Below are 23148 nucleotides of genomic sequence, written 5' to 3' on the forward strand. Positions count from 1 at the left end.
CTATAATACCCTTCAATAACATAATTATCAAATTAAGTTAATAAAATATAAATAGATAAAAGTGTAATTAGCCAAACTATCATTATTTTATGTCCAAAAAATAAATAACAACTATTCTTTTTAGTCAATCTATTTTCCATTAACATCACAATATCACCCGCGAGAAACGCGAGCACATTGCTAGTATGTGATTATATAAGGAGAATTGTCAAGCATTGGTAACCAAAGCATGAGCAACTACATTGACACGTACTAACAGCTCACTAGAGTGGTTAACAGTATTCCCATATAAATCCAACCTAGCACAATAGATAAGTTTATGTTATGGCAGATAATTATAGAATGTGACTCAAACACATTACAATGGAAGATACATATGCCAACCGATGTGGTAATAACAACAAAAGTTTAGTTGTTGAAAGCCATCGAGAATAGGAAGTTGTGTGAACCAAAGTTCACCGTGTGCTAGAAGACGATGTGAGTCGCAACCAAAAATTCAAGCCCATGACTACTTCAAATGTAGGGAGAAAGAGATGAGCATTTCATAATCCAGCCATAAATGTAAAAATTGGATGATGATACTATATATTTATGTTAGTTATTTAGAGCTAAATTTTGAAAGAGTTATATTTTAGAGACCTAGGGTATTCTTGTATTTAACAACAACAAAAAGACATATATGCGTGTATATTAAAACAATATATTTTTTACTTATTTTTAATTGATAGAGAGCAATTTATGCATGGTTCTTAACCCTAGAATTGGTCTACCTTACATTAGGAAGTTTTCAATTGAAGCTTGAACACGATAATTTGGTGACTCAGCTAAATACAGGTCAAAAAATTATTTATAATGACGTTATTAAAGCAATTGAAGAAAAGACATGTAATACATTCTTTGTTCATGGTTATGGAGGAACTGGTAAGACATTTTTATGGCATACAATAGCAGATAAATTAAGAACTGAATGCAAAATTGTTTTAGCTATTGCTTCATCTGAAATTACTTCATTATTACTTCCAAAGAGTAGAACTGCTCATTCAAGGTTTAAAATTCCTCTAACCATTAATAATTTATCATATTGTCCAATAAAAAAAGACACTCATCTTGCCAAATTAATTGATAGAACAGATTTAATTTTTTGGGACGAGGCTCCAATAGCTAACAAATATTGTTTTGAGGCATTAGACAAATGTTTACGTGATATTTTATCTAATTCAAATAATACAGCAATTAAAGCTTTCCGGCCTTCTTCAACAGGATTTTTTTGGTTGTTGTTGGTTACTGCGAATACTTAAATAACAGCACATTTAATTGGATTTCTGTTTTTAATCTCCTTTTAATGTTTTTTTTTTAGTTCACAAAATACTGTTGGTTTCTTTGTGAATGTGAAGATACTATAGGCTAATTGTATTACAGAATACTAAAGGTTGTAGCTAACTGACGTCTTTTGTGCAAGTTTAAAACAGAACAGTAGCTTCAGTGTCGGGCTCCAAAGTTTGAAGTGAAGGGTGAGACATTTTGTTTTATATTTCTTTCTTGCACCTTTTGTTCTTTTTGTGTTGATGCTTTAGAAAGGGAAACGATAGATTAGGACAAGTTTTAGCTATATGGTTTTTGGGGTCACTGGTATATGGTTTTCGGTTTGCGAGTGAGTGAATTGATGCTTTGGAAAGGAACATGAAATCAAGGAAGAAATGAAGGAAAAGCTGTTTTTGTTTGTTTTTTGAGCTTCATCTTTTTGTTCGTCTTTTAATTGCTGCATGTATTTGTTTTGTTTTGTTTTTCTATCTTCATTTTAGGGTTTAGGGTAGTTATGGCTCCAAAGATGAGGTGGACAAGAAGTAAGAGATTGTTAGAGGAGTATGAAGATGAAAATCATAAAGCTGAAAGGGAGGTCCAAGAAATATCTAATGACCAGAATGTAATTGGTGGTATATCAGAAATTGGAACCGCAGTTTTTGGTAGGGATGAAGACCATCAAATTCATCCAAGATCAAGGCGTGGTGAGCATCCATTATCAAATTTAAACTATTTATCTCCTTTTTGTTTACAAGTTCAAAATAAGTAATAATATTTGTTTCTAGCAAAGGTTGCCCACGCGTTGCTGCAGCAGCTATGATTGTTTGTGAATTGTTTAAAAAAGTTGGTGACTGTATGCATAAGGATATGACTGATTTTTTTATTAGAATGACTGTGATAAAGAGGACTGAACTTTGAAGGTACTGTTGTAGTAAATAGGTAAATGTCTATATCATGGAGTATACACTTAGGAAAGTGGAGAATGTGTGGTTTGTATGGAATGCACATTGAGAGGTACAGAAATTGTGTAGCAAATATACTAATGTATGTAGGGCAATTTACACTACTTTGTAACCCTATATAAACCCCCTCAATATGAGAGGAAGACTCACCAATTCACTCTTCAGTTTCTCTGAAACACGTTATCAGCACGAAATTGCTCTAGAATTAGAATCGAAATCGATAAGAGTAGAGAAAGTTCATGATCCGAACAAGGTCATTTTACCAACCTTACAAGAAACCCCCAAATCCTATCACATATCAAAGCCCTTGATCCCAGAAGCTCAAAACCGGTTTCAGAACCCCCAGAACCGGCCGGAAACCTGCCGAACCGGCTGCCGGAAGTTCTGAACCGCTGTCCGAGTGCTGCCGAGCCCCTGCCGAGTGCTGCCGAGCCCCTGCCGAAGTGCTGCCGACAGCCCCTGCCTACCCCCTGCACAGCAGCTGCCGAGTGCTGCCGAGCCCCTGCCGAAGTGCTGCCGACAGCCCCTGCCTACCCCTGCGCAGCAGCTGCCGAGCACCTGCCGAGCCATCTGCCGAGCAGCCTGCCTAGCACCTGCGCAGCAGCTGCCGAGCAGCTGTCGACACATCTGTCGAGCGACTTTCCGACAACTTTTCCGGCGACTTTCGGACACTTTTCCGGCGACTTTTCGGACACTTTTCCGGCGACTTTCGGACACTTTTCCGGCGACTTTCGGACACTTTTCCGGCGACTTTTCGGACACTTTTCCGGCGACTTTCGGACACTTTTCCGGCGACTTTCGGACACTTTTCCGGCGACTTTCCAGACACTTTTCCGGCGACTTTCCGGACACTTTTCCGACGACTTTCGGACACTTTTCCGGCGACTTTCCGGACACTTTTTCCGGTCAATTCTTAAGGTAAACTTTTCTAAAAGTTCCCGTTTTTAAAGTTTTTATTACTTTTCTCTTCTTTTCACGGGGACTTCCAACATCCCTTATTCTACCCCCCTTTCTTCTTCATAGGGGAGACCAAAATGCCGAACTGTGGGGGTTCGTGCTCACTCCAAGCTTGGAGCTTGTAGAGTCCTCCAAACTTAGAATTTGTTGAGAAGAAAACAATCGACCACATACATCATTGTTTCGATTTAATCCAAAACCCCTCTTGGAATCAAGATTTTCTTGGAAGCGACTACGCTCAGAAAATCCCTAATTTCTTGAAAGCGATTACACTAAGAAAGTTTATAGTTTTTCGTGGTAGCCTTTTTCGCTCCGAAACTAACCCTATTTTCTTGTTGTTCTTCAGGATGAGTAACCTGAACAAGTTGAGCTTCAACCCACTAGGGACAACAGGCGCAGGATACCACAGGTGGATCCGTGATATGCGCCAGCATCTTAAGGCTGATGGGATCCTGAGTACGATCCAAGAGCCAAGTCAGGACGTGCTTACTCCTCAACAAGCTCTTGCTTTTGAAGCAAATAGAGCAAAGAGAGAGGCTAATGAAGCAAAAGCCATCATTCTCATGACAAGGCACATGAATGACGCGCTCCAAAATGAGTACCTCAATGAGGAAGACCCAAGAAAGCTATGGGTAGAACTCGAGCAGCGTTTTGGCAACGTCCGTGATTCCCTGCTTCCCGACTTAGAAGAGAGATGGCAAAGCCTCCGCTTCTGTGATTTCAAGACAGTTCTTGACTACAATTCGGAAGCACTTCGTATCAAGTCTATGATGGAATTCTGTGGACATCAAATCACTGATACGATGTTGATCGAGAAAACTCTCTCTACCTTCCCTGTCTCTGCATTAATGATAGCTAAAAACTATCGAATTGATATCAATGCTAGACGCATCACAAGATTTCATGAGCTAATTGGTGTCATGAACGTAGCTGAAAAGCACGACAACATACTTGTGAAGAACTATAACTCTAGACCCGTGGGAACCAAGTCAATTCCGGAGTCTAATTATAGTCGCACCTCCAAGAGAGGACGCAAGGAGCGAAACCCTAAAAGTAGGGATAACTATGGACGTTCTGGTCCATATTTTCGCCCTAAAGAGGAAGGAAACCGCCAAGATAGGCGTGCACGGAACCGTGGTGGTAAACGTGTGAAGAGAGAGCGAGGCCAAGCCTCCGGTTATGGTGGTAACACCACCAATGGAAACAACCGTTTTCAAAGTGCTCCTAAAGCACCTCGATCAAGGGAACCTGACCATAATGATGCTTGTCTCCGATGTGGACTACCTGGACATTGGGCAAGGGCATGTAAAGCATCCCAGAATGTTGCAAACGCGTACAAAATGTATCGTGAAGCAAGGGAGGCAAATTACATGGAACAAGAAGATCAAGATGGCAATCTCGATCTAAGGGTGGAAGACGACAAAAATCAAAACCCAGAAACTGGCGATTTTGATTAAGTCTTTTCATTTTCCAAGAGATGTAGGCAATCGCCACATTATCCTATAGTAGATGCCAATGGGATTAATCTTTCTTCAAAAGTAGGCGTACTCAATGTAATTGTGATGTCTAGGAAGGTTTTGAGATAATTGGTACTTAAGCGAGCCTTTGCTCCACCAACATCTCTCTACTCACCTGGTCACCTTTGCATTGGAATTACCGAAAGAAGTTAGACAACTACCATTGCTTTGCATTAACTAAGTTTATTGGATTACGCTTTCTTTGATGAAATAAATGATGATGTAATTCCGTTTGGCTTATTAATAAAAGTTGAGTTCTTTCATTTATGACTCCTTTTTAATTACGAGCTTTTCTCTTAAGGAATGGATGAACTACAATGTCTCGCAGATAGTGCGACTACGCACACCATTCTACGACATAGGCAATTATTCTTGGAGATGTTGCCTACATATTCCACTGTGACTACGATGGCTGGGCCATCAGGTTTAGTTCAAGGACATGGAATGGCACAATTCCTATTGCCAAATGGCACCTTGATTAAAGTCACTGAAGCTCTCTATGCTCCTAAGGCAAATCGAACCTTATTGAGTTTTAAAGATTTAAGAGCCAACGGATTCCATGCGGAAACGCATACTGAGAATGGAAAAGAGTTCCTTTGCATTACCTCTAATGATTGCGGACGAAAGCGCATCTTAGAGAAACTTATGTGTCAATCTAGTGGACTTTATGTCACTACAATTCGACCAATTGAATCCAATAATGTCATAAGAGAAGATCTCTTGGATTCTGACACATATTGGCTTTGGCATGACCGACTAGGGCACCCTGGTCGTGATATGATGCTCCGTATACTAAAGACTTCACACGGACATCCATTCTTCAGAGTGAGAAGAAGCAAGAATCGAGAATTGATTCCTGGACTTAACAAGACCGCAACAATTGCAGCATCTGGTGCTGCAGCCGTCTTGGGGCGCCATAAGGCTGCCCAAGTCCTATGTGATGACACCAACCATGAGCATAACGCCATGATTATACCTCCAAATGGCTACAATGCCATAGAAGGAGATGTAGTCACACATTTTGCTTCTAATAGCGCTACAGACGCTCAGGCCCAACCAAAATCCTCATTGGTTGCTTCTAAGGCCCCTCGCTCATTTTGCAAAGCCTGTTCCTTCGGGAAATTAGGACCGAGACCATCCTACGCAAAGGATCCTAAAATACTCATTCCGTTCTTACAGAGAATCCAAGGGGATATCTGTGGACCAATTCAACCATCATGCGGACCTTTCAAATACTTTATGGTATTGGTTGATGCGTCGACACGCTGGTCACATGTCGCGCTGTTGTCCACTCGAAATGCTGCTTATGCTAAACTCCTCGCCCAGATTATCCGTCTACGGGCTCACTACCCTGACCATCCAATTAAGTCAATTCGACTTGATAATGCTGGGGAGTTTACATCGAAAACATTCGATGACTATTGCATGTCACTGGGGATTGATGTAGAACATCCAGTTCCCCATGTTCATACCCAAAATGGTCTCGCAGAAGCTGCTATCAAACGACTACAAATGATAGCACGGACATTGGTAATGCACACTAATCTTCCTGTTTCTGCTTGGGGATATGCAATATTACATGCAGCGACGCTAATTCGTCTACGACCCACTGCAACCCAATCTTACTCTGCGTTACAGCTAGTGACTGGGTACGAGCCTGATATCTCGCACTTACGCATTTTTGGGTGTACTATTTATGTGCCTATTACGCCGCCACAGCGTACTAAGATGGGTCCACAACGACGAATGAGCATTTATCACTACTACACCAAGTGAATCAGACAACAGTCAAAAGCCTGTTGTCTGAATGAAAATGGAGATGTTGTAAACTGGCATGACGTCTGATCTCCCCCATCAGACAACATTCTTTTTTAATTGTCTCTCTGATCATTCACACAACATGTGTACCTAAATATATGTTGTCTAAATTTACCAAATTTTGATCCATGGCGGTAGTCTGTTGTCGGGTGTGAAATCAGACAACAGCTTATTGGTTAGGTGTTGAGTGAAATTCATCAAGCACAACAATCTTTCCAAGGCTGTGTTGTCTGTTAAAAATCTCCAACAACAATAATGTAAGAAATATGATGTGTGAAGTAAAACTCAAACAAGCATTTTTGATTACCTGATGTTGTGTCAAGTGCTGTTCAAATATCAACTTGTTCGAAGATGGTGTTGTCTTGCATGAACCCAAGACTACACTTCTAGTTTCCTTATGTTGTCTAAATTTCATTTAAGATAACAGTTATCTAGATTTCAGTGTTGTCTGAAATGCAAGTCATATGACAATATTTCGGATCCATGTGTTGTCTTGGATAAATTTCAAACCACACATTGTTTTTTCTTGTCGTCTGAATTTAATGTTATATAATATTTTTGAGGATGTTAATGTTGTCTGAATATTATTTAAGATAACATTGACTTTGATGCATTTGTTGCCTTGAATGAATCTCATACCACACTTATTTTTCCTTCTTGTTGTCCGAATATCTTTAATATGACAAGTTGCTAGATAAAAATGTTGTCTGAATTTTCCTCAGACAATATGTGTAATGCCTTTTTGAACTTTTGTGTTGTGTGATAGTTTGCACCACAACAGCAGTTACTAATCCAATAAATGTTGTTGGAATTGAATCTGCACAATTGATATGGTAATAGGCAGATATGAAATTTGAAGTTCCAATGTCATTTACTGCATTCTCATACATCATTCTCACAAATCTTACATTATCAATTCAAAGTACTAGCACCAACTCATGTCTAACCAAATCTAAAGAACAAATTAAGTCTCAACCGATACATATATATATATATGTCCAGCACAATGCTTACATATATGTCTTGACCATAAATTGCCCACTCCCACATCCATATCTTCCTGGGATATGCTGCCTTCCTCTTCTCTCCCACTAAAACAAAATGGTTTGCACTTAATAATGGACAAAATTGCAGAAAATAATCTATAGTTGTCATTGTACATTATGTATTCTGGACAACCTTGACAAAAATTTGTAATTTGAGCATTACATAGATGCCACTTAGTAATTGACAACCAAAATTTCAATAAGCATAATCCAAGCAACCAACAGCAACCAAAATTAGATATATGACATTCACCAAAATACATGCAAAACAATAGCAACCAAAATTTCAAGCAACCATGTCATCAAATAAATAAAAGTTTCAAGCAACCAAAATTTCAAGCATTTTGGACTTTCCTGACATAATCCAGCGCTATGGTCAGAATAAACACAATCCATTCAAATAGTTGTTGCCAGAGCAGCTTCAGCAAGCGCATAACAAGCTAGCTGAAATCAGAAACAGAAAGTATTTGTAGTTAAGCACTGTTCTGGGATCAATGTACTTTTCCAAACACAAATGTGTAGGCCATATATACCTGGACATCTCCATGTTGTCGAAGCTGATTCCTTACAAAAGAAACTGCATCTGAACTGTAATTGACAGCAACAAAAATTTAAGGTGACTAGTCTTCTTGTGAATAGATTGAAGAGATAATATGACAATTGGCTGACATTTTTACTGAGCAATCAAGAGTGTCACGTTACCTGTTTATGTAATCCCATAAACCATCAGATGCTAACACTAGAAATTCTGAGTCTGCCCCTAGACTTGCTTGATAAATGTCTGGAGATGCAGTAACAAACTCGAATAAGCTGGATAGTCCCAAACCCAATGGATCAGTATATGTGGAACAGACAGCCAGCTAGCTACTTGAACAACATGACCTGCCGCCGATCACCCTACAAACTTACTCACAAGAAACTGCATAAATTGTTGTAGTAAGTAACCCCTTAACCTCCTCAATCATGCTCATCGAAACGTAAGTACTAATCTTCATCCATTAAATATTGGATAATAGCTTGAGCAACTCACAACCTCAATAGATATTGCTAGAACCATTAGTATCCATGCAGGCACAGATTATGATAGATACCTAAAGTATCAGTGTCTGTAATGTGGAGCAGACCAAAATATTGTAAGCACCAATTCATATTGTTCCAGCACCAAAAAGTTCAATGAAAACACAAAAGCTAAATCAATTCCTTGGGCACCTGATACAACTCAGAAAGAAAGGTCAAAAGAGGATCTGCCTTCTATTCAACTACTTTAGGTGATGATCTTGAATATGAAGTCAAAACTGAATACCATTCACATTAAACTATCTCGAATCCATAGTAACAAGTGCAGTAGCTGATGAACCTGTTTCTAATGTTCTCAGCTCCAACATTAATGAGGATAACTATGTTCTTTAGCAAGTTATATGATTACAGAATATGATACTAAACCATAAGCACCAAGTCTTGTTATCAAGGCAGCAACAAAATGATAGTGTTGTGGTATAGAAAATAGTCTCATCAAATTATATTGGCAAGAGTAACAAGTAGCAAAACTCTTGTCCACTCTTACGTCCTAAACCAAATGTTAAAATTACCAGAGAACTGAAAAATAGAAACAAAACAGGTATGTTTTTCAAAATGGAATATGGAACCTTTAGCTTTCTAGATACAAGATGCTTGTGAAAAGCTAGACCTTTTCATGGTTTTGATAGGATGGTAATGTTACCATAAGCTCCAATCTTGGTTGTAAAGTTTTCAGTGCAGATTCATAGAAAGTAGACCAGGATGTGGTAAACCAATAAAGCTGCATTAAACAAGATAACAAACTCAGAAACTTCAGGGTGAGGAACTGCAGACGCTAAGACAATTAACAATGAATCACTGAATCACCAATAAATTTTGGTAGAACTACAAAGTAGTGTCATTATCAACATGAGAAATTCATAAAGGGTGAAAAATCTAGCTGATTAAATGACCGTTTATACATCTCTCTAGCATGTGGAACGAGCTTTTTTTAAGGACTAAAAAGTCCATGTTTACTGCTAGTCTGGCACCAGATATCTAATGGTATATGAGAAATCCAACTGACTTGCCAAAATAAAGTTTTCGATGTACAAAGAATTTGAGGATCTACAGGAAGGAGATACTTTTAATGTTGTGAACAACATGATGCTAGATCAGCTTTTTGCTCGTAGTTAACCTCGGAAGGAAAAATTGAAATGTATAGATATCATACCATTAGCCACTCTCTGCTTCTGAAATGGCTTAGTATTCAACTATTCATGTACATCTTTTAGAAGTTCAAACATGGATAGCAGCTCAGGTTTACCCAGATAATTGGAGTCCCTAGTAATATTTCTGATTTCTACTGAAAGCCTTGGAATAGCCATAACTGTGTTAGGTGTCCAATGGTTTGGTCTGTCTATAATGATTCTCGTCTATTTAGGTATACCAATGGCATATCTCGCACACCTAACTATCGAAAATGCCATACGCTTTTATCTTGCTGGTGCAGAGAAGCAGTGGCATTTCCACAAGGCTCCAACAAAATGGAATGCAGGAGAGCCAGCAATACAACTTTCCTGCCCATATGTATATATATTGGGGCAGGACACAAGTTTAATTCCTTCCTAGCAACTCTTTGCAACTGTATACAGGGCTTTATAGGGAATCCAACTCTTCCAACTGAGTTTGAGAAATAGAACAAGAGTCAGATTTCACCTCTACCGCTCTGTGACCATGATCAGAGGCAAGTCTAAGGCCGTGGAACAAATTCCAAACATCAGCCTCCACACAAGTACCAATGCAAGATCTGATTGCATCCCCCCACATCAACTTCCATGTTGTCGAAGCTGTAGACATCTCCATGATGATTTACTAACGTCCTATAGACGTCTAATCCCAGCCCCAGCTTAAAAATCATCAATGTAAAGCTTTAACTTTGTGCATGTTCACGATTTTTAGCATCAAAATAAGAGAAACAAGATAGTGCTTCTAAACTACGGCTTATCTCCAGGCAAGTTGTATTAAACTCAAAACTATACTGGATGAAGGAAAGCTTTATCTACCTGTAGACTAATTTAATAGTCAAAACTTGAAACTAATAAGAAGATGTTGTATTTATTATTGACTGATAATCTAATAACAAGAGAAGTACTATGTCATTCAATTGAAATGTGTAAAACTTACCTAAATTCCCTTACAGTCAAATGGGGGAAAAGGAAAATGAATGAATATTACCTTACATTATAGGCAGAATCAGAGCACATATCTTACTGATTTGAATTGATCAGTAAAACAGTTCACTTCAGAGTCAACTTGTCAGACTAAAAGAAACATCTTTACTTCAACCACTGGAATTGTTATCCCTTTCTACCCAAATAGAGATCACAATTATATGGTCATGTAACCCTTCAAAAATTGCACAAATTAGGATGATTCGTAAAGTTTAAAGGAAGACAAAAATGCACTAAGAATAAAAAATATAACTAAAGAAGAAGCATTTCCTCATGTCTGTCCTGTCAAAAAGCAGATAATTCCATGTGGCTAAGCAGGAAAGAATAAGAATGAAGAACACCACAAAGAAAGAAAGAGAAACTAAAGGAATTAGCTGCAAAGACTACTTGTTTACTTCAATGTCAACCTTCACACTACTCCATTGTCACATTCACAAGGATAAAGAACAGCCCAAAATCCCCCATTAATTGAAACTCAATACTACATGATTTGCTACTCTTACTGGCTGCCCCATATCTGGAACATCATAATCCTAAAGCTGCTGGAACAATATTGATGAAGCAATGCATCAGCCCTTCAACTTGGAAAGAACAATGTTCATGACCCTTCTTATTACTGGTGTTGGCCTTAACTTTAGAACCTCCATCATAGCCTTTGCGTTTGGCACAAACCCCTTACCCATCATCTCAAAATCTCAAAGTCGAATAAAACCCAAACCCAATCATACCCAACAAACCCAAATTGAAAATTTCCAAACCCTAATCAAACAAAGGCCCTATTAAAGAGGGATATAGTACCTGTAGACTAATCCATTATCCAGCTCGACTGGAGTTGATGCGGTCTTAAGTTTCGGTGACTTCGAGCAGAGGCGGCGGAGAGAGTAAACCACAGGACCAGGTAGCGACTTCGAGCTGGGGCGGCGGAGAGAGAGTGAGAGTGAGAGCCAGAGAGAGAGTGAGGCAAGAGCGAGAGAGAGTGAGAGCAAGAATGTATCGATTTCACTCTCGATAGGCTGGTGAGATGGTGAGAGAGAAAGGGAGGGAGAATGACCCAAATTTTTCAATCAAGGGAGGGAAGTCTTTGGTTTTGATATGACGGGAGGAAATTGATCTAGATAGGGATTTGTGTTTTGGCTACAAAAATAAATGTAAAATAATTTTTGTTTGTTTTTTCTGATTTCTCAGACAACACATGTCCCAATAACTGTTGTCTTAAAGTTGTCAATTTCACCAAATTTCAATTGATTATAATGTGTTGGCTGAGTTTGAGAACAGACAATAGATATAACTAATATGTCGTCTGACAAACTCAGACGACACCAAAATGTTGTATGTCGTCTGTTACATGTCGTGTGATTTACTTTTTCTTGTAGTGTATGTTGGATATGAATCTCCAACTATCGTCCGCTATCTTGAACCCTTGACAGGCGATCTCTTTACCGCTAGATTTGCGGATTGTCACTTTGATGAGACAGTCTTCCCATCATTAGGGGGAGATAAGAACACAAATGTTCAACAGGAACGACAGGAATTGTCGTGGTCTGTCCCCACTATGTCTCATCTCGATCCCCATACCGCACAGTCCGAACTTGAAGTGCGAAGAATAATCGAGCTCCAGAACGTAGCAGACACTCTGCCTGATGCGTTTTCTGATGTTGCTAAAGTGACGAGATCACACATACCTGCTGCAAACGTGCCTGCAAGGATTGATGTCCCGAATAATGGACATAACGCCACTCCTATAACGCCAAGAGATGGCACCATTGCTCAACATGGCAATAATGTGGCATCTATGGCTGCAGGTCCCGCAAGGAAGCGCGGTAGACCGATTGGTTCGAAGGATACTCGCCCTAGAAAAAGAGCGAATGAGGCACAAATAAATCCTTTGATCATCGATACTCAAAATCCATCCCATGAGAATGTTCCGGATTATGGTTATGTCCAAGAGACATCATTGGGGGACGCCTCAGTGTCAGAACCTATCCATGAGAACATAGAGATCTCTGTAAATTACACTAGTGTACATGGGACGTGGGAAAGAAACTCCATCATCATTGATGATGTATTCGCGTATTCAGTGGCGCGTGAGATTATTGAGACCGATGACATCGAACCACGCTCCGTTGATGAATGTCAACGTAGAGCTGATTGGCCAAAATGGAAAGATGCGATCCAGGCAGAACTTGATTCTCTAACGAAAAGAAAGGTATTTGGCAAAATTGTACCAATACCACCCAACACCAAACCAGTTGGTCACAAATGGGTATTCGTTAGAAAGCGTAATGAGAAAAACGAGATTGTAAGATACAAAGCTCGTCTCGTGGCGCAAGGCTTCTCACAACGCCCTGGAATCGACTACGAGGAGACCTACTCTCCCGTAATGGACGTTATTACGTTCCGCTACCTTGTCAGTTTGGTAGTTTCCGAAAAACTGAACATGCAGCTTATGGATGTGGTTACTGCATATCTATATGGGGATCTAGATACGGAGATATACATGAATATTCCAGATGGAATTCAACTACCCAAATCAAGTGGCTCTAATCCACGGAGCGCGTTTGCAATTAGATTGAAACGCTCACTATATGGATTAAAACAATCCGGACGGATGTGGTATAACCGTCTAAGTGACTACTTGATTGGTAAGGGATATGTCAATAACGAACTATGCCCATGTGTGTTCATAAAAAGGACAAGTTCCGGATTTTCAATAGTAGCGGTTTATGTCGATGACATGAACATAATTGGCACCCTTGAAGAGTTAAGGGAAACCGCTGAACACTTGAAATCCGAGTTTGAGATGAAAGATCTTGGGAAAACACGGTTTTGTCTCGGTTTAGAACTTGAGCACCGTAGAGATGGTATCCTGATTCATCAATCAGCTTATACCCAAAAGATGCTTAGGCGCTTCAACACTGACAAAATTAAGCCTTCAAGCACCCCAATGGTCGTCCGTAGTCTTGATCCAAAGAAGGATCCATTTCGTCCAAAAGATGACGATGAAGAAGTGCTAGAGGCAGAAGTGCCCTACCTAAGTGCAATAGGTGCATTATTATACTTAGCACAATGCACGAGACCAGACATCTCATTCGCTGTGAACTTGCTAGCTAGATATAGCTCTGCGCCAACACGACGCCATTGGACTGGTGTTAAAGATATCTTTCGATACCTAAGTAGTACGATCGATATGGGCTTGTTCTATCCCTACAGAAAGAAGATGGATTCGGACCCATCAAGTGTCAGGAACGCCACACATGGTGGATTGCGTTCCCTCTCCCCATCCCAAAACGATATAAGTGTTTTGGAAGGTTTTGCTGATGCTGGGTACCTCTCTGACCCACACAAAGGTCGCTCCCAAACTGGTTATGTTTTCACCATGGGAAAAACCGCGATATCTTGGAGGTCTACAAAGCAGACCCTAGTCGCTACCTCTTCAAATCATGCAGAGATTATTGCTCTTCACGAAGCAGTTCGTGAATGTATATGGCTTCGATCCATAGTTACGCATGTTCGAAGCAATTGTGGTTTGAGGTCTACCACAGATGAGCCAACAAGCATTTATGAAGATAATGCTGCTTGCATTGAACAAATGAAGCAAGGTTACATCAAAGGCGACAACACCAAACACATATCGCCCAAATTCTTCTACAATCAGCAACAACAGAAGCTCCTCAAGATCAAAGTGAACCAGGTTCGATCTGAGGACAATGTAGCAGACTTATTCACTAAGTCATTGCCCAAATCCACGTTCGAGAAACATGTGGCAAGAATTGGCTTGCGGAAATTATCTGAACTCCCATGATCGTTGTCATCAGGGGGAGGCACAGACATCAGGGGGAGATGTCTACATGTTCGTCTCAAAAGCGTGAAGGGTGTGTTGTGCTCTTTTTCCCTTTCGACCGAGGTTATTTTTATCCCACTGGGTTTTTGTTACTCGGCAAGGTTTTTAATGAGGCAACAAGAGAAGCACCATATTATCCAGAAACAAACTCCACACTCAACGCGCGTTGTGCTCTTTTTCTCCTTCGACCAAGGTTGTTTTTCCCACAGGGTTTTATTACTTGGCAAGGTTTTTAACGAGGCAAACTTAGAAGCGCACCTCCAAGACAATACTACTGACATGAAATATCCAAGGGGAGTGTTGTAGTAAATAGGTAAATGTCTATATCATGGAGTATACACTTAGGAAAGTGGAGAATGTGTGGTTTGTATGGAATGCACATTGAGAGGTAGAGAAATTGTGTAGCAAATATACTAATGTATGTAGGGCAATTTACACTACTTTGTAACCCTATATAAACCCCCTCAATATGAGAGGAAGACTCACCAATTCACTCTTCAGTTTCTCTGAAACAGGTACATAGATTTTCAAATTGCAAAAGCGTATGGAAGGGCAAACAGTCCTTATAGGTGAATTTCCAATTCATAAATAAATACTCTTTTTATCTACAAATTATAGTGGAAACTAACACTTTATAGACTAACAATGTTTTCTTATTTCATACAAGACCTTTATGGCTGCATCAAAGCAGTTGTACCACATCATGATGTGTTCGTTAGAAGCAAAAACAAAATGGAAACAAAATGTGAAATCACTTTGGAAAATATGAGGTACAGTATTTTTAAAGTTTCTTATATCTTAAAATATGCTATTTTCCCTAATAAAAATAACCAATAAACTTTTCAATGCAGTAGAGAAGATGTGAAGATAACTCTTTGGGGGATACTACAAGAGAGTTCGATCTGGATGCAATTTACAATTTGCCTCCACCAGTACTAGCAGTATTTACTAGCTTGAGGATTGCTCTATTTCAACGTAACTATAAATTTGAAACATTTAATAAAATTGTTACAATTACTATCTATTTTATAATCATTTTCTATTCCAATTTATAGAACAACCAACTCCATCGAGCACAAATCACAGCTGCATAATCATTGATCCAGACATTGGCCAAAGAGAAGACTACGAGGAAGAGTAAGTGTTTTTATCATCACAAAATCATAGTCTATTAATATTAATAATTTCACAATCCATTAAACTCAATTGCTTCATGTGTAAATATGTACACTGATAAAATGAAAAACATTGCAGATTCTCAAAAGCAGGGGATAAGCGGAAGTTGCTACCAACTCCATCCAAGCAACCACTCCACCAAGAAGCCAAAGATCATGCAAAAAAAACAGCGTCACGGCTCAATACCGTTAATCTGCATGAATACCAGGTACAAACAAGATTTGTTTTTCCTCCAACTTTATTGTTTTGCTTCAACATGCTTTATAAATGCAGCTATATTTTAAGACTGTACACATTGCAACAACAAGCGCTTTACTGCAATGCATGGATTTGTAGATTTCCTACATACAACAGTTGTTGGTGGTACAAAGGTTGCCTGACCTGCCGCAAGGAACTCAAGCAAAAAGAAGATACTAATCAGCTCAGCTGTAGTCGTCATAACGTACAAACGCCTCTCCCATGGTAAAGACTTTGCTTAGCGAAAATAGCTTTTAACAAAAATTATTCTACATTTGAAAACAGGTAATCTGTCATCTACATTTCATTGTAACGGTTCATTCTTTTATGTACAGTTACAGAGTATACATGACAATTGAGAATGATACAAACCAAGCAACAGTTGTGCTCATGAGAAGACAGGCTGAACAGTTATTTGGCAGCAAATGTCAGGACTTGGTCAACAACAGCATGTATTCAACCAAACAAACAGTTCCAAAGGAAATTCAGAGAACAATTGGTGAAAACTACCTGACCCAGAAGAAGTGATTGTCAGTAACATTTTTCCAGCTACACAAGTTTCCCTGCCATAAACAGAAGAACCAGGAACTGCAACACCAGATCGTCCCCTCACTAAAGAAAAAAAAGATCAATTGAGGCAAGCAAAAGGACATTATTCATTTCTGACCCAGAGAAGAAAATCAGGAGGTAAATATATATTACATTACCACGCAAGTTTCTATATAAAAGCATACATTTCTTATTGACATGCTACTTTTAATTACATAATACTTCTGTTTAAACTGATAGGGAACCAGAACAAGGAAGCGCCACTTCATCATCACTGGCAAAAGAAGAACATAACAAGGAAAACGAGCAGTAAACATGCATCACTCTTTTGTACATATGTAACTAACAAGTAGAAAATGCATTGACTACAAATTTTGGTATAACTGTAGTCAACTAATCAACTGAAGCATTTTGTACACTGGAATAACCAATTTTTGAAACAGCTTCCAGTATAACCTTTTGTAAACAAACTTCAGTTGATTCAACAGCTATAACTAAACCAATCTTATGTTTTGAAGATACAATGCAGCTGCTGTTTTTGAAGTTGCAATGCAGCTGCTGTGCTTAACAGTATCTATTAGTTACTCCTGCTAGGTTAATGAATGACAAATTTGTAAAACTAGCATTTTTGTATTAGGTATGATTCAATGTAAACAATGTAAAACTAAATATATAACAATAATATGTTATAATCTTTCTTTTCATTCCAATTTACGTCATACATTTTTTTTTTGGCCTGCTCTCTTGCTTTTTATCTCTTTTTTTTATGTTGATTATGATAGTATGCTCTTGCACAAACGAACTGGTTTTTGCTATGCCTATGTTTTCCACCAATCGATCACGAACAATCGACACCCCATCAATAATCACTTACCTTTCTAAATAATATATGAACAACTGTAACCCCCGCAGCAACTCGCGGGCAACATTTGCTAGTATATATAGGCAAACAAAGAATAGAGGCCTATTCAAACCACAAGGCTGAAGGAAGAAATAGAAAAAGAAAAAGAAAAAGAAACAATGCTGATGTTTAATTTAAATATGTGACAAAGCTGATTTATTTACTGTGATACTGCGTTTCAATATTTTTGAGTCTCTGTATCCACAAAGTTGTTGGCCGGTCATGGATTAACTCAGTCTTCCATGGAAGCGGGACGATCTGGAGACTCATAAGCAGGTTTTGGAGGATTCTGGAGACTTGCTAACCCAACAACATTCAAATTAGATCTGGGTTCGAAGTAATTGCCGATAATTTTTTATCTTCGTCTCAACAAATATCTTGACCGTAAAAAATTAACAGAGCGTATAATTCACGTGCTGTTAAAAGAAGAAGAAGCTCCGTTGTTTAGGGTTTAGGCTCCTATTGTTGATACCCAATATCAAAAACAAGATAAGCTCATAGGCAAGTGTAACTCAATGACACCCATGCAAGTGTAACTCAGTGACACCCAATATCAAAAATCGGATAATCAATATATTTACAAATTGTATAAGCACAAAATGATTCAAAGCCTCGCTCTTTATGATCAAATATTAAACATAAATGTTTAAATTAAAACCCTAGCATACACAAGGAAACTAAAATCCCACTACCTTCCATATATATATGTGGAGTGTCCGAACCATTTTAAGCATCATCAGCTCATCAGCTCTCTCGAGCTCTTCAGTAAAGAAATTATCTCTCTCTATCTCTCTGCCCCTTTCTTTCTCCCTCCATTTCTCTCTATGTCTCTCTCTCTTTCTCTGTGTATCTCTGTAAGATTTATTTGTTGATGTTAGATCTGAGTTAGATCTGATAAAGTTTTCATCTTTCCCATCTTTCTCTTTTCTTTTCAGGGTGTTGTGCTTGGATTTCTTTTCATGGTGTTGTGCTTTGATTTCTTTTCAAATCTATAAGAGGTCTGTGCAATTTTATTATTACTCAAACATCTTCTTTTTTGCAGAAATGGCTTCTTTTTCCTTTTTGGTTGTTTGGTGTGTGTTTGATGCTTCGATCCAAGGTTGGGAACTAGAAAGATTTAGAACTTTCTGTCTAGGTAGGAACTGGAAAACTAATTGAGCACCTACTAGAGATCAAGCTTCTCTCTCTTGTCTCTTAAGGACTTTGGAGTTCTTGGGTTTCCAACCCGAAGTTGACTAGGGATTGATAAACACATGTAGATCTTGATGATTATGAGTTAATTATTTGGATTCCTAATTTAATTTGGTCTGGTGTTTTGATAATTTGATAGACCACTCCGGTTATTGATGTAAATTAAGAATCATTTAAATTTGTTGGTGTGTGTTCTTCATTTCTTACCTATTGTTGATACTTGATACTTGGTATTCCGAAACGATGGCCTCCCTTGCCCCCATGATGAGGAGATATGAACTGCAGTTTATTCTAGCAATTCTTCATTTTGTGTTTTCTTTCAGTTTGTTTCAACTCTTCTATTGCACTTGTCTGGAGTGTAGTTGAGTTTCCTTTTCTTTCCTGTAAGGTTATTGTTGGGCTTATTTCAGGCTCTTTGGGGCTTTGCCACTTTTAATGGAAGTGTTTCATTATCTAAAAAAAAAAAAGATAATACAATTTGGATATCGAAACACTTGTAATGTCTAAATGGTGTGTAAATAGTAAAGACTAAAGAGAGTATCACTCATATATATATATATATATATATATATATTGCCTAATTCCCTGCTTGTACTTGAATTGGAATGAGTGAAAGCCGTTTGTTGTTGATACTTGATAATACAATGGAGCACCTACTGCAATATATATATATTGCATAAAATATATATAATAAAGACTAAAGAGAGTATCACTCATATATATATATTGCCTAATTCCCCTGTACTTGAATTGGAATGAGTGAAAGCCGTTTGTTGTTGATAGTTGACAATACAATGGAGCACCTACTGGAGATCAAGCTTATTTATTTTATTTTATTGTTTTTATGTGTTTGAGGTAGCTTAAAAGTTCTCGAAATATATGTAATTTTTAGATCAAAATAAATATTAGGATTTCGATTATCTCTTTGTTTATTTATTTTTTTATGTGTTTGAGCTAGCTTGAAAGATCTCGAAAGATCTAGAAATATATGTACTTTTTAGATCAAAATATATTTTAGGAGTTCGATTCCCTCTCTTTTTATTTTTATTTTTTTTATGTGTTTGAGGTAGCTTGAAAGATCTCGAAAGATATATATATGTACTTTCTACTTTTCTAGATCAAAATAAATAGTAAAGACTAAAGAGAGTATCACTCATATATATATAGTAAAAACTAAAGAGAGTATCACTCATATATAGTAACCACTAAAGAGAGTATCACTCATATATATATATATATTGCCTAATTCCCCTGTACTTGAATTGGAATGAGTGAAAGCCGTTTGTTGTTGATACTTGATAATACAATGGAGCACCTACTGCAATATATATATATATATATATTGCATAAAATATATATAGTAACGACTAAATAGAGTATCACTCATATATATATATATATATATATATATATATTGCCTAATTCTCCTGTACTTGAATTGGAATGAGTGAAAGCCGTTTGTTGTTGATAGTTGATAATACAATGGAGCACCTACCGTACCGGAGATCAAGCTTATTTTTTTTATTTTATTGTTTTTATGTGTTTGAGGTAGCTTAAAAGTTCTCGAAATATATGTAATTTTTAGATCAAAATAAATATTAGGATTTCGATTATCTCTTTATTTATTTATTTATTTATGTGTTTGAGCTAGCTTGAAAGATCTCGAAAGATCTAGAAATATATGTACTTTTTAGATCAAAATATATTTTAGGAGTTCGATTCCCTCTCTTTTTATTTTTTTATTTTTTATGTGTTTGAGGTAGCTTGAAAGATCTTGAAAGATATATATATGTACTTTCTACTTTTCTAGATCAAAATAAATAGTAAAGACTAAAGAGAGTATCACTCATATATATATAGTAAAAACTAAAGAGAGTATCACTCATATATAGTAACGACTAAAGAGAGTATCACTCATATATATATATATATATATTGCCTAATTCCCCTGTACTTGAATTGGAATGAGTGAAAGCCGTTTGTTGTTGATACTTGATAATACAATGGAGCACCTACTGGAGATCAAGCTTATTTATTTTATTTTATTGTTTTTATGTGTTTGAGGTAGCTTAAAAGTGGTACATCATACTCTCCAGTGTCTCAGAGCACTTATATTCTGATGGTACATGCTATTAAGGATCCATGACAACTCTTAAAGTAAGCTATATGAATGAGAAAGTTGATTGTGGAACCAAAACACAAATTCAGCATTACAGCAACAAACAATAAATTATCCATTTTGGTTAACAAAGCTGGATAACTAATTTGAAGCTATATGCAGAGCAATATCTGAGTTGACATTCTAAACAGCAAAACACCTTCAAACGTTATAATAATTAACCACAAATTGGTATATAAAAACAATAACTACAAACATATTGGTATAAAAAACAAATTGGCTGAAACCCAGCTCCAAACTTCTGAACTTGCAAACCAGCAAAGAAACAATTGCTTATGATTCTTAACAACGAAACCTCTTCTCTTTGTCTGCACTCCAAATCCCCACCCCTTCAATACGTACAACCTCTAGACTCACTGAACACTGCAAAATAAAGAAACCAAACTGAACATATGAACAATTCAATAAAAAACATTTCAAGTTTGCAAACCAAAAGCACAACCCAAATTTTCACCCTTAATGTCAATCATTGTGATAAAAACCAAATCCAAATTCAAATTCAAAAAACAAACCTAAACCCAAACCTTCCTCCACAGGTCGACCACAATTCTGGATCTCTCCTCTTCTCTTTCGTACCCCAGCAACCTACAATCACAATGGAAAATGCTACAACAAATCAATAATTCAAAAGCTTTGAGAACGAAACCCTTCCCATTTGCTTTCAGCCCAACCTTTATGTCTCAAATTTAAGAGACCCAGAACAGAAGTTCAGAGTTATCAGATTTTTCAGAAAAGCCCAAGAAGGTAAAAGCTGAAGAAGACGATCAGAGTTGTCTGGAATTGGATTTTCTTTCTATCTTTTGGATAGCGAAAACAGAGTTGGAGCCGATCTGACTTTTTTTATTCTTCTGAATTTGAGACAGTGGAGGAAGGCGAAAGATGGAAAAAAAAAAAAAAAAAAAAAGCGAGCCCGACACGAATGGCGATGCTGTGAAAACAGGGACAAAACCGTCTTTTTCGGCCTTTAGTATATTGTATAATAATTAAACTACTTATTAAACCCCTAGCTAGTAGACAAAAACAGCAACTAGCTAAAACCCTCTCCTCCCTGTATATATATATCTGAGTGTCCGAACCTTCCATCACCTCGTCATCTCTCTCAAGCTCCCTCTCCCTGGTAAAGAACTCTCTGCCCCTCTCGTTCTCCCTCCAGTTCTCTCTATGTCTCTCTCTCTTTCTCCCTCCATTTCTCTCTATGTGTCTCTCTAAGCTAGATTTATTTGTTTGTTAATGTTAGATCTAAGTTAGATCTCATAAAATTTTCATCTTCCCTATCTTTCTCTTTTCTTTTCAGGGTGTTGTACTGTTGTGCTTGGATTTCTTTTCAGATCTGCAAGAGGTCTGGCTTCTTTTTCCTTTTTGGTTGTTTGGTGTGTGTTCTTAGTTTCTTACCTATTATTGATACTTGATACTTGGTATTCCGAAACGATAGCCTCTCTTGCCCCCATGATGAGGAGATATGAACTGCAGTTTATTCTAGGAGTTCTTCATTTTGTGTTTTCTTTCCTTTTGTTTCGACTCTTCTACTGCACTTGTCTGGAGTGTAGTTGAGTTTCCTTTTCTTTCCTGTAAGGTTATTGTTGGGCTTATTTCGGGTTCTTTGGGGCTTTGCCTCTTTTAATGGAAGTGTTTCATTATCTAAAAAAAAAAAGGATAATACAATTTGGATATCAAAACAAGTCTAAATGGTGTTTTATATATATATATATATATATATATATATATTGCCTAATTCCCTGCTTGTACTTGAATTGGAATGAGTGAAAGCCGTTTGTTGTTGATACTTGATAATACAATGGAGCACCTGGAGATCAAGCTTATTATTCTTTTATTTTTATTTTTTATTTTTATGTGTTTCAGGTAGCTTAAAAGTTCTCGAAATATATGTAATTTTTAGATCAAAATAAATATTAGGATTTCGATTATCTCTTTATTTTATTTTTTTTATGTGTTTGAGCTAGCTTGAAAGATCTAGAAATATATGTACTTTTTAGATCAAAATATATTTTAGGAGTTTGATTCCCTCTCTTTTTATTTTTATTTTTTTTATGTGTTTGAGGTAGCTTGAAAGATCTCGAAAGATATATATATGTACTTTCTAGATCAAAATAAATAGTAAAGACTAAAGAGAGTATCACTCATATATATATAGTAAAAACTAAAGAGAGTATCACTCATATATAGTAAAGACTAAAGAGAGTATCACTCATATATATATAGTAAAGACTAAAGAGAGTATCAC

The 23148-nt window shown here is 37.4% G+C and overlaps 2 long non-coding RNA genes across 9 annotated transcripts; one reads left to right on the forward strand and one right to left on the reverse strand.

Annotated features, from left to right (window-relative positions):
* The first annotated feature begins 1496 nt into the window (after positions 1 to 1496).
* On the forward strand, positions 1497 to 17134 carry LOC112190856. 4 transcript variants are annotated; one of them, XR_005806053.1, is made up of 7 exons: positions 1497 to 1511; positions 15341 to 15443; positions 15525 to 15614; positions 15729 to 15810; positions 15928 to 16311; positions 16422 to 16773; positions 16876 to 17134. It is a non-coding gene; the product is annotated as an uncharacterized LOC112190856 (long non-coding RNA). The 4 variants fall into 4 exon arrangements; XR_005806051.1 differs by lacking the exon at positions 1497 to 1511 and adding an exon at positions 15187 to 15242; XR_005806052.1 differs by lacking the exon at positions 1497 to 1511 and adding an exon at positions 15187 to 15242 and having other exon boundaries at positions 15525 to 15605.
* Positions 7402 to 11933, reverse strand: LOC112190858. Of its 5 annotated transcripts, none has more exons than XR_002932631.2 (4): positions 11631 to 11933; positions 8305 to 9400; positions 8136 to 8190; positions 7402 to 8046 (listed from the first exon to the last, which is right to left on the reverse strand). It is a non-coding gene; the product is annotated as an uncharacterized LOC112190858 (long non-coding RNA). The 5 variants fall into 5 exon arrangements; XR_005806055.1 differs by having other exon boundaries at positions 8305 to 11007; XR_002932629.2 differs by having other exon boundaries at positions 10837 to 11933.
* Positions 17135 to 23148: the final 6014 nt, after the last annotated feature.

The sequence above is a fragment of the Rosa chinensis genome, chromosome 2 (assembly GCF_002994745.2).
Source record: "Rosa chinensis cultivar Old Blush chromosome 2, RchiOBHm-V2, whole genome shotgun sequence".
NCBI lineage: Eukaryota > Viridiplantae > Streptophyta > Magnoliopsida > Rosales > Rosaceae > Rosa > Rosa chinensis.